Consider the following 13,010-nt stretch of genomic DNA (forward strand, 5'->3'; position numbering starts at 1 on the left):
ATGGCATTTCGGCACTAGGTAAACATAATTTCATTCCATTATTTTGATATGTATGTTTGACTTGTTTTCCTTCTCTGCTGTGTGGTTTTATTTCCTAGATAACTCTTTAATATATATATTGGAATGTTTTATTTTAATTTAGTTGTTCATATTCTTAGGGTTCTTGTTGATAAAACAGGAAGGCAGAGTAAAACGTTGTAATCATTACTTTACATAAAAGAAATATCACACAGAGAATGAATAAAAAGTGCATGAATTGATCTTCCCAAGTCTAGGGTGTCGATTGCTTTCAGAAATGAAGGAGTATCGTGACTCTCCCCATTAGAAATGGCAAAGTGATCTGCAGATCTTGTTGGATTACAATTCTCATCAGCTCTAGTTGCCAAAGCAAATGGTCATAAGTTCTGGAAGTTATAGTCTAACACAGTGGTTCTCAACTTGGGGTCCCCAGATCTTTTTGCCTTCAACTCCCAGAAATCCTAACAGCTGGAACTGGGTGGGATTTCTGGGAGTTGTAGGACAAAACATCTGGAGACCCCAGGTTGAGAACCACTGGCTCTAACAAGATCTGAAAAGATGAGCTTTGCCCATTCTTTCTCCCAACAATTATGCAGGTAATACCTAAAGAGCAGAGTTCATATGAGTGGAGTTTACTCATATGGCATAACAATAATCAACAGATGATGGAAATTTACTATCATGTAACCCAATATTTGTATTTATTACTGAATAAATGTCCAATCAATTGGACTGCAAATAATATATAATATATATTGAATGAAATATATAATAAGAGAACAGCTATAATAGGAATAAAGACACTTGTAAGACTTGTCTGTTTCACATTTCTACTTCTTTGGATTCCACAGAAGATAGCTTGTTCAACTAGAAATAGATAACAATATTCCCCCAAACTATACACCAAAGCATAGCATCATAAAACTCTATTCTCATCTTATTCTGGGGACCAAAAAAGATGTGGGAGAAAGTAGGACAGATGGCATAAGCTACCAACAGGAAAATGACCTAAATATGCTTGCAACGAAATTCCTACACTTAATAGCTTGAAAATTGCAATGATTATTTTGTCAAGACAATGGCCCAGGCCTGTCAAGACAATGGCCTAACCCTAAAACACAAACATAGCAGAGATTAAAATCCGGAATGTTATAGGACAATAATATTCTTTAAAAAACTCTGCATCAGCAACAAAAAAAAACAAAAATGCCTTCCCAACGTTGAGGAGTCAGTAGTATGTTTACTGCAAATATTTACATCCAATGTTGTCCTCTGACAGTGTTTCTGAACTGAAGCTCCCATTGACCTCAGCAGTGTAGACTGGGACATCTCCAACATCAATTTATGCTATGTGTCTGACTGTTTTACTCCAATGCAACCTGCAGTTTCTCAAGTAGCTCCTGACATAGAAAAAAAAAACCCTCCAATGCTGATAGATATGAATATCTTCCTTTTTATTTTTATTCCATTTTTTTGCATGTGATTACTGATATATCTTTAAATTCCTTCATAAGGTGCAGTGGAAGCAGTAGAGTTATTTAGCATCATCCATCAACATTGGTAGAATTGGCATGGTGTTGTTATGCTTCTAACCTGAAGAAGGCCATTTATTGTTTGCACAGAAGAACAGCATGACCTCAGCCATTACCCCAATTTAAAAAGAGCTGGCAGGAGTCCTGTGAAAATTACTGTTCATGGAACAAAATTTATTGTTAACTTAGAGTCAGAATGAGGTATGAGCTGTATGTTATAAACTTGTCTCTTCTAGCAACAAAATCAGGGACCTTTTTCATATACCAAAGAGACATGATGGAAAAATCCCTAAATGTAGCCTAGTAAGTACCAGCTGCAAATCCCCAAAGCCTTGAAACTGTGCACAGAGCCTTGGAAGAGAGAAATTAATAACTTTCAAAGTATGACCTTGAAAATGGAATTAACAGTATTCCTCCCTTTTAAGCCTCCCTGATAATAAAGATTTCATCTGCAGAAACTCGGACAAAGAAAGTCAACAGACTAGAAAAATGACTTCCTGCTGAGGAGCTAGGATGTGTAAAACCCCAGGCTCGCTAAGTCATTCGGGGAGGAAGAACATGACTAAATATATCCCTTGTCCTCCATGTTGCTTTACCTTGAGAGCTTGTTTTTCTTCCCCTGCTTCTGCTTTGACCTACAAGCATTGCAAGGTATTATTATAAGCATTTTCCCACACAGCAGAAGTCATGAGCCTTTTGTTACAGAGTAGTTTGTCTCCAATAGCATAAGAGCCCATGATCAGATATCTCAGGTGTTCTCCATTTTCTTATCAGCACAGTTAGAGCTTTCATTCTCCACCTCCCATTTCCTCATTGAAGTTCTGTACTGTTCAGAGAGGTGAGGGTTTAGTAGATAATGAATGGAGTGTACATCCATAGTATTCCATCTCAGGCAAGAACTAGGATCTGTTGCTTTCATTCACGACTTTCTATGTGTGTGTGCCCTCAAGTCATCTGTTGACTAAGTGAGCAGTAGTCCTCAGAGATGAGTGAGCAATAGTCCTTTATGAAAAGGTATGAATTAGTCCAAAGAGTTGAAGAGAAATGTCCAATATTATTGTCCAAAGTCCAGAAACCGAAACACGCTCAAAACTGTTGGAAAGTTCTTGAGCGGGGAAAACAACGAGAAAGGAAGAGTGAATAACAAGGTCCAAAGTCACTAGGAAGTCTTTGATATCAAGGCAGGAACGAGACGAAGCTAAAACCAATCTTGATTCAGGAACAAGGCAAGGAAGTGAATTTACTCTGGTTTAAAACAGGAGTCGCAGCTCGACTTGGTAACCAGGAACAGGAGACTTGGCTTGGTGAAATCAGGGAACTGGAGTCGGTGAAGTGTTCTCAGGAAACCACAAGTGACACCACAAAGTGTTCACAGTGAAGGACACTTTACGGAACTTGGATGTAATCACAGTGAAGGGAAACCAAACTCCCCAGAGGTTCCCAAGGGAATCTCCTATCCATTATCCCCTCAAAATGCCAGATGTTGACTCCTTCGGAGTCCTTGTTTTTCTGATCTCTGGCAATGCAGAAACTCCCTTCTGGTAAAGGATACATTCCCCGGGGAACTTGGGACATCTGGTTCTACCACGGGAGTAATATTTTCAGTATCTCTCCCAATTAAGGAAGCATCGGAGCTATCAACAGCTGGGCTCTGTAATTGGAAGGAGCTCTGCGGACTAGGTAAAAAGTCAGAATAAGCTTCATCCTGGTCAAAGTTCAATTCTGAATCTGGTTCAGAACCCAAAGGTGGCTGGGGTATGACATAACTCTTCAGTAAGCTGTGTGAAAGTCCACTGTGAATTCTCTGGCTTATTTATGTGCAGAGATTGGAAAGGCCATTTCTGATGGGAGGGGGGCACCAGAGACAGATGAAATTCACTCAAAAGTTTCTTGGAGAAATGGGATACAGTTTCCTTCTTTATTTTACAGAGGAGATTTTGCTGATGTCTGCAGTATCCCTGTAGTCCATTTAAATGTTATATATACTGAAATGTTGTATATACTGCATTTGGGCAGTGTTGGTAGATACAAATCTTGTTCAGTTCTTTGTATGAACTTCACAAATTTCCCAATCTTTTCATAAGCATCCTAGTAGGAACTTGTGTTTTAAGCAATTCATAGTGAAAGATAGCATGCCAAATGTGAAAGAAAGCAATCACTCCTGTGTGTACTTTAAGCTTCTCAGCATCACAAACTCACATCATTTACTGTATTTATTCAAGTCTAATGTGCATCACGTGTAACATATTGACACAGCCAAAAAAGAGGTGTGCATTGTATTTGATGGCCTCATTCAGGAGGCCTTCAAAACTGAAGAGGAGGTTTTCAAATCCTTGTGAATGAGGCCAGTTGGGAACAATGTGAAGCTGGCGAAGGGGCTAGGCTTCTCCTGTCGGCCTTTCTGTTGCTTGCCTCAATCAGACAAGCAGTGGAAGGACTGGCAAGCAAGTGGAAGTAAAGCCCCTTTGCCTGTGTACTACGTTCAGCAGCAAATGTATTTTTGGTAGTGTGAGCCTCAAAACTGAAGTGTGCATTACATTTGATAGCACATCACACTTGAGTAAATACAACATTTTATCAATATCTTTGCATACCTTCTGTCTACAACAGAGAAATTGACAAACTGTGACCTATGAGCTGTCTGAGGATCCCCAGAACCATTTTTGTAGTTGCAGGGTTCCTCAAGAATCAAATTTCCCCCCAAGTGCCCCAAACAACCTCTAGTTGAAGCAAGGGCATATGTGCCACTTTGTTTTTGTTTCACCTGGGCCATTTTAAGCCCAGAGCTTTATTTAAAACAAGAAGTGAACAGGAAGTGACTTATAGATCACTCCCTGTTGTAAAAAAAAAAGGCAAAAAAGGCAATCTTTGGTTACAATAAACTGGGACAAATGTCTAATGCAGACATTTGTTTGGATTTACTATACTAACTAAATTAATACAGATGGTGATTATCCAGGAACATCTTGATCAGAGAAGAGACCACTAGATCGTTTAACTTGTGAAACTAAGGTATTTGTGCATTAGTCCTTAAATGCTCTGGAGTTCCTTCCATGTGCTTAAACACCACCTTGTGGCAACATAGAGTGTGTTCTAACTAATCTGCAATATCATCACCATTGTGCCACTAGATGGCAGGAACTAGCTAAGTAATAAAAGTATAAAAAGACAGATTAAAATTACATTGACTCACCAATATAACATAAAATAAGTATTTGTATTTTTAAAAGTTGGGAATGAAGAATTAGGGAGTCATGAGTAATTTATCGACTTTGCCTTGTAAAGAGACTATCCAGTTAATACGTCACAGGACCCTATGAAGCTTTGTGGTCAAAACTCTATACATTTCCAGGTTTGTGAAGCATCTCACACATTCAATCCCAAAAGGATTTGAACACATTTCAAAAATGTGCATGGAAAAAATGAATACATTTTGTGTGTATTCATTTTGTGTGAATACAAAATTGACACATGTTGAAAAATGTGAGATAAAATAACACATTAATTTCTGTGTGGGAAAAGAAGAACAAAGATTGCTAGCTTAGTAATTGGACAAGGAGACCTGAAAAAAAAGCTTGATAGACCCCTTCTGAATACCATATTTGAAATACTTTAGAGACCCCTTCTCCCAGCTCTTCTGTAAGATTTAAATGCTTAATTGCTAATAGTTTTCAATAAATGTTTCCTTTTTTATTTAAAAAGACAGGATTTATGGAAGCAAATGCATTTTTAACTGTTGCAGAAGGGAGCATTCAGGACCTCCTTTCACAATACCCCTCTGGAAAGTAGCGTCCCATTACCTGTGCACATTGTCATGGCTATTTATTGGCTAGGGATGGGTGGGATGTGACTGGCTGGAGATCTAAGAAAGTGATAACCAGCTTCAGAACTGCTGTCCTCGAGCTTCCCACAGTCATGCTTTACATGGTCATGGCAGTATGCTGTTTTCACAGGGAGAGGAACGGCATGTTCATTAATAAATATCAACACTTTTGGTAATCAGATGTAAATGGACCTTCAACCATATCCAAACTGTGGCTTCACCTTAATGATATGCTGTTTGTGTGCTGACTTCATTGTCCTTCCAAAAACCCTGTAAAGCAATATTCCACAGAAATTGTAATCCACAGGTGGGAGTGAAAATCATTTTTGTGTGAAACATTACTTATAAGAGAAATGAATATGAGCCAAGATACCACATTGCACAAAGTGAGCCTTTGCAGCTTTGGATGGGTGAATACATAATCTTAAGCAAGATAGTGTCCAGAGAAGGATATAAGGAGCTGTCTGGCTGTACCTCTGCAGCTGTAATCAAATAGTAGTTGTCCCTCATCTGCATCTCCAGCAAGGTCACTGGATATCTGGAAGGGTGATATCTGTACTCCCCCCTCCCCCCACAGCAGCTGTCCATTGGTTCCCGGGCAGCCCATACTGTCCCAGTCACTAAATGGTCAAGAGGAGGCCCACATCTGCCTTTGGCAGCAAGTTCTTGGAGCAGGCAGGGGAAGGCATTATGCAAGAAGCAAAAGGCTTAGACAACTCCAAAGCTATTGAATAACTCCTTGCACATGAAAGATGGTACACACTTGTGAAGTATATGTCATCAACAGGATTCTGGGCATAACTGAAGCTATCCAAAACTAAACTGTGATAGGCTGAAATTCTGCATCTGACTCCTTGAGTCTCTCCTCCCATGCCCCCAATATTTGTTTATTTTCCTACCACCTCTTCGCACAGGGCATTTTTGCCTCATTTTGCTGCTTTGTTTTGCGACAATGATAGGGCCTGCCATGCACCATCACATAACGTACAGCAGACCTCGCCAAAAAGCACTTCCCCCACCACTACGAGAAGGAAAGTGTATTTTAGGTAGTTCCTATTAATGTGCACTTTGACTTCTCACACTGTTTGTTGCACACTTCATTTCTTGTAACTCCCATATGATATTTTCAAATATATGACTACTGGGGGTGAGGTGTGCATATGTTGCCTTCACTATCCAGGGGAATATGCCTCTGCCTACCAGTTGCAATGGAGCATAAAAGGGGGGGTGCTACTAAGTTTAGACTCTGCTTATAAGCTTGCAATGGGCTTTGGGCTCTCCCATGCATAAGCAGACTATTGAACTTAACAGGCCTCTCTTCCAATCCAGCATGCCAGAAACAGAGCAATAAAATCTTCTACCAAGATCCACCATTGTTCCTTAAAATCTGCATTAGCTATGCAATGGCTGGTTTCGTGTTTTGTTGGGAGGTTTTTTGAAGGGGGTACTATCGCAACAAAGCTGAAAGCATAGAAGGGGCAGATATTGGTAACTGGGGAGGATACAAGATATTAGAATCATCGAGTTGGAAGAGACCAAATGGGACATCAAGTCCAACCTCCTGCCATGCAGGAAATGCACAATCAAAATACACCTAACAGATGGCCATCCAGCCTCTGTTTAAAAGCCTCCAAGGAAAGCTTCCTCCACACTCTAAGACAGAGATTTCCACTGTTGGGTAGCTCTTATGGTCAGAAAGTTCTTTCTAACATTCAGGTAGGATCTCCCTTCCTGTAATTTGAACCAATTTCTCCAAGTCCTAGTCTCTAGGGTCATAGAAAATAAGCCTTCTCCCTCTTCCTAATGACATTCTGAAGGCTAAACATACATCTTCAGTGACCACATACACAAAAAGTAAGGTGGACTTAAGCTTCGTATATGGCACTAATGGGATTCTGACAATCTGACAGGTTTTGTCTGTATCATTCCTCCTAGAGGAGTCCCCTTGGGGAGACATGGCAGGATATAAATTATTATTATTATTATTATTATTATTATTATTATTATTATTATTGACACAACAACATTGTATGACACAGCAAACAAGATAGATATGCTGGATTTCATATCACAAAATCACAAGTTGAACACTTCCCAAGTGTCTAGGACTGTGTGATGTATTTTCGGATGATGCGCACAGATCCCGGTAGGGTGGCCTTTTGCAGTTGGCAGATCGTAATTTTGTCAATGTCTATTGTTTCCAAATGCCGGCTGAGATCTTTTGGCACGGCACCCAATGTGCCGATCACCACCGGGACCACCCACACTGGTTTCTGCCAGAGTCTTTGAAGTTCAATCTTGAGATCCTGACAGCGGCTGAGTTTTTCCTGTTGTTTTTCGTCAATGCGACTGTCACCTGGGATGGCAACATCAATGATCCAAACCTTTTTCTTTTCCACAACTGTGATGTCTGGTGTGTTGTGTTCCAGAATTTTGTCAGGCAGGATTCGGAAGTCCCACAGTATCTTTGTGTGCTCATTTTCCAATACTTTTGCAGGTTTGTGATCCCACCAGTTCTTTACTGCTGGGAGGTGGTACTTGAGGCATAAGTTCCAATGAATCATTTGGGCCACATAGTTGTGTGTCTGTTTGTAGTCTGTCTGTGCGATTTTCTTACAGCAGCTGAGGATATGATCAATGGTTTTGTCAGGTTCCTTGCAGTCTGCATTTGGGTCATCAGCTGATTTTTCAATCTTGGCCTTAATTGCATTTGTTCTGATGGCTTGCTCCTGGGTTGCAAGGATCAGGCCTTCTGTCTCCTTCTTCAGTGTCCCATTCGTGAGCCATAGCCAGGTCTTCTCCTTGTCAGCTTTTCCTTCAATTTTGTCAAGGAACTTTCCATGCAATGTTTTGTTGTGTAATTATTATTATTATTATTATTATTATTATTATTATTAAGAATCCTATGGCAATCCTAGTCTAAAATAGATTCAGTGCCTTGGATAGTTCCTATAAAGTCTAGAGAAAAACTTGGGGAAGACATATTGCCCCACTGCCACTGAAAGCCACCCATCCTCTTCTGTTCTTGGAGGAGAACTAGTACAGACAAAAGCTTCCCTGTAGTATCAGACATTTTCATCCATATTCGACATACATTTCACAATGTTGCTTAATGGCTTTTATTTATCCTCTTGCTGCCATGGGAGCAGCTATCCAGCAGGTGGCACCAAAGTCCACAACATCAGCTGCATTAATTCTTCCTTTCTCTCACACACAATCCATTCCTTTTGATAATGAACCCTTAACAGTATAAACAAGAGGGAAACCTACCATTAATAGAATGCAAAAGGAGTATCTTAGTTTCTTGGGAAATTTATACAAATCTTGTGTGTGTGCGTGTGTGTGTATTGTTTTTCATCATTACGGAATTTAAATAGCAGACATTATCAAACATTCAGATAATTAGAAGACAAGGCCTACTATGAGGTAAAGGTAAAGGTTTTTCCCCATGGCATTAAATCTAGTTGTGTCCGACTCTGGGTGGTAGTGTTCATCTCCATTTCTAAGCCAAAGAGCCGGCGTTGTCCATAGGTCATGTGGCTGGCATGACTAAATGGAGTGCCGTTACCTACCCACTGGAGCAGTACCTATGGATCTACTGACATCTGCATGTTTTCGAACTGCTAGGTTGGCAGAAGCTTGTCGCCCCTCTGGAACAAGCAATTATTTAAATCATAATGTAGTTTGCTTCAATTACTTTTTCTTTTCCATAATTTTAGCAAGCTGATCAGTTAAATTGCCAAAATATACTTTCTACTCAGAGTATAATCTGCTGGTCCCATTATATATGTCCCATTAGACATTTTAATTGAGATCTTACTTGTTTATTAAAGGTATGTTTAGTTGTTGTGCAATCCATAGTGGAATCCAAGTAATCATTCTTAAATTCTGCATTCCGTCTGCCTTGGGAAAAGATTCAGAAAAGAATGCCATACTAGGTGATGGAGCTTCTAGTGATAAATGTTGAAGTGTAGACTTAGTCTCATTTATGTATTTATGTATGTATTTATTTGGGGGACCCTGGTGGCACAGTGTGTTAAAGCGCTGAGCTGCTGAACTTGCAGACCAAAAGGTCCCAGGTTCAAATCCCGGGAGGGAATGAGCACCCGCTATTAGCCCCAGCTCCTGCCAACCTAGCAGTTCGAAAACATGCAAATGTGAGTAGATTAATAGGTACCGCTCCGGCGGGAAGGTAACGGTGCTCCATGCAGTCATGCCAGCCACATGACCTTGGAAATGTCCATGGACAACGCCGGCTCTTTGGCCTAGAAATAGATGTACATTTGGGTGGGTCTTGTAGATATTACTATACAATACCAATCTTCCAGCTATTGAAATGTTAAGAACTTGATTTAGGTAACTTGAATTTTTCCTAGTACAGTAGAGTCTCACTTATCCAAGACTCGCTTATCCAAGGTTCTGGATTATCCAAGGCATTTTTGTAGTCAATGTTTTTAATATATCGTGATATTTTGGTGCTAAATTCGTAAATACAGTAATTACAACATAACATTACTGTGTATTGAACTACTTTTTCTGTCAAATTTGTTGTGTAACATGATGTTTTGGTGCTTAATTTGTAAAATCATAACCTAATTTGATGTTTAATAGGCTCTTCCTTAATCCCTCATTATCCAAGATATTCGCTTATCCAAGGTTCTGCCGGCCCATTTAGCATGGATAAGTGAGACTCTACTTTAGTTGTAAAAAAGGGGCTTTAATCATACCGTCTACAAACATCCTTGGATAGTGAGTAAACTGATAGTATTAGGAAGATAAGGAATATTGAAAAACTGCAATTATTTATATGTTTCCTTTTTAATGTTGCTGGCCAATTTTATGATTTTTCAATACTGAAATAGCCCTCTTTGTGGGTCTCCTACAAAGAATGCCATGCAAATTAAATCTAAGAATTCATATAGTAGGAAGTTATTGCATATTATTTTAGTTTTGCATGTCAGAAGTCAATCTTTAAACTTCATCTTAGGTTCTTGAACCTAGTAAGAATCTATTTAAATACTTGATTAAACTTGAAGCAGTTGTAATATACAGTAGTTGCCCAAAATGGTGCTACCTGAAGCTGCTAAACAGCAGCTGTTCATCTATCTATTTCTAAGAAGCTCAAGTCTGAAAAACATTGACTTTACTGCTGAGTATGTAAAGCTACTTTTAAAAAGTAATCAACTTTGTAACTTCTTGCAATATCTCCTAAAGTAATTTATTTTTAGTTATTTATTTCGTGTCAAAAGCATTGCATAACAAATACATTTTAAAACGATGAAAAAAAGGAAATCACAAGCAACTAAATTTATTTTTAGTGTGACCCCATAACAACTAGTTTATTAATTGCAGCATTTCTTGCTACTTTCCATTAATCTTTTAGTTCTTTTTAAAGAGATTTGTTTAAGCCTAACTGTTTATGAGAAACATCCCAATTTTAATGCCTCCAAAGTATTTTCAACCCTAAAAAGTAAGAAAAAAGTTTTTGTTTCCATTTAAAAAGTAACATTACAAAACATTACATTTGCAAATGGAACACTATGCCCCCATTACCACAAAAATATTAATGCCATATGGCTTCTATTACTGTTTGCAATGTTCTCTACTTTTCTATCTCATGGCCCCAAGGGATCTATTTGTGCAAAATTGCCCCTTCATGAAATAGTAGCACTTCAGACGAAAAGTTTGATTTCAGGTGTGCCCTGTGCAGTGGCTACTAAATTCCCTCTGCTTATAAAACTGCTGACACCAAACAACTACCCACATGAAAATGATATGGCAAAATCAATACTCTGAATTCACTTGTTCCACTTCATGCACACCTTATCATATGAGGCAGGAGATGAGCAATGCACTCATTGGCATTTCCATTTCTGCTACATGAACTCACTAAATGACTAGGAGAAAAGATGATAACTTTAGAGACCTTGTTAACATATCTCTGTGACTCAAAACCGTCATTAAAAAGAGTCAAATATATTTCAAGGTATGAGGTAGAACAGGTGACTGGGACCAAATATTTTGTCATAAAATATATCTAAACTGTTTTTTATTTACTGTATAGAAGTCCAATCATAACACGTTTCACACTTTTAAAAAAAAAATAGAAAGCTTTCTTGTTGCCTAAAGGGAGTACAATTTATACAGGTTTAGGTTTGTAAAGGGGTTTGGCACAGAATCTGTATATCTACAGTAAATACTGTAACCTAAAAGAGGCACAAACAACAGTCAAATTTGTGTTTATGCCCCTATCAGATTATCAGCAATAAGACCACTTACCCTATATAATCGTGTATGAGTCTAGAATGTTTACTAAAAAACCAACCCCCCAAAACCTAGGTTGACTTATCCACAAATCAATGTTAGTAGTCTATGTTAAAAAAAAAAAAGAACCATCCTTTCTCATGCATTGGTTGATTTTAATGCAAGGTGGATAAATATTGTTTTAGTTCTTTGAACTTTGCTCATTGTCCTGGAAGTCCTTAATGAGGAGTGGTATAAAAATATTTTTTTAAAAAAAATAAAAAGCTCTGTTCATATAGCAAATGTTTGTATTCATATTTCATTACCAAATAGAGATATACTGCACAGGAGTTTTCAAGATCTTACTGAGATTCAAATTGTACATACAAAATATAATGTTGGCTAAATCACAGGAACATATTGTGTGTTGTAGAGTGTCGCCACCACAGGGAACACTTATATAGAATTTCTGCCTAGAGATTATCCCAGGCAGGAGAGCAGTAAACAGGTGGCTGAATGAAAGACAGTCCATCGTGTGAGCACTTAATATTCCTGTTGCAGCCCTGTATTATTTGTTGCTGCGGCAGCGAGTGGCTTTCATTTTCCACCCGTGTGAAAATCAAAGCTTGGCTGGCATTCCTGTTGCTCCTCCCCGCAGGCCTTGCGTTGTAGGTCCATAAATGTTACATTGGAATCATTCCCCTTTCCAATTGCCACATAAATAATTATGCAACCTCCCTTGAGACAGAAGGGCGTTTGCTGATTGGTTCCATGTTTTATTGATTTGAGTGCTGTGATGAATTAGCCCCTGAGGAGACAACGTCTGGCTGCAAGCAGACTTTTGTCAATGCGCAGAATTGGAATGAGTTCTGGCATTCAAGGGCCACAACACAGGAGAGGCAGGGAGCAAACAGGTGGGTGACACTGGTTCAACGGGGTGGGGAGGAAGGGAGAGAAAGAAAACTCAGCCAAAGCTCACATTCAGATTATCCCACCAAGATTGTCTGAAAAGAAATGAGAACAGCCAAAAAGCAGAAACCAAAGCTTTTCCTGTAGATGGCAATGTATGGAGTAGTATAATGGATTGTACTGTTAATAACAACAAAAACAGTCACTTTCTACAGTTTTTATTATGAAAGGGAGAGGAATAAAAAAAAATGGAAAGACTGCCCCAGGCAACGAGTAATATTGCAGCACTTGCATACTAAGCTAGAATGTATTTACTTGCAGAAACCTTCCTTACACAAAGGAATTATCCAAAAATGACACTTCCCTCCTGCAGTCTAAAGTGATGCAATCTATTTTACCACTTTTGATTCCCATCAACTGTTTCTCTTGCATGGAACAGCTAGCCCCAGCGTTGAAACAGATCTCAGCTCCCGTTGTCCATGTAG

The 13,010-nt window shown here is 39.0% G+C and overlaps 1 protein-coding gene across 2 annotated transcripts in view; it reads left to right on the forward strand.

The window, feature by feature from the left end:
• lsamp (limbic system associated membrane protein) overlaps window positions 1-13,010 on the forward strand; it is a 606,975-nt gene that overhangs the window by 582,117 nt on the left and 11,848 nt on the right. The window lies entirely within an intron of this gene.

This window comes from Anolis carolinensis, chromosome 3 (genome assembly GCF_035594765.1).
Source record: "Anolis carolinensis isolate JA03-04 chromosome 3, rAnoCar3.1.pri, whole genome shotgun sequence".
NCBI lineage: Eukaryota > Metazoa > Chordata > Lepidosauria > Squamata > Dactyloidae > Anolis > Anolis carolinensis.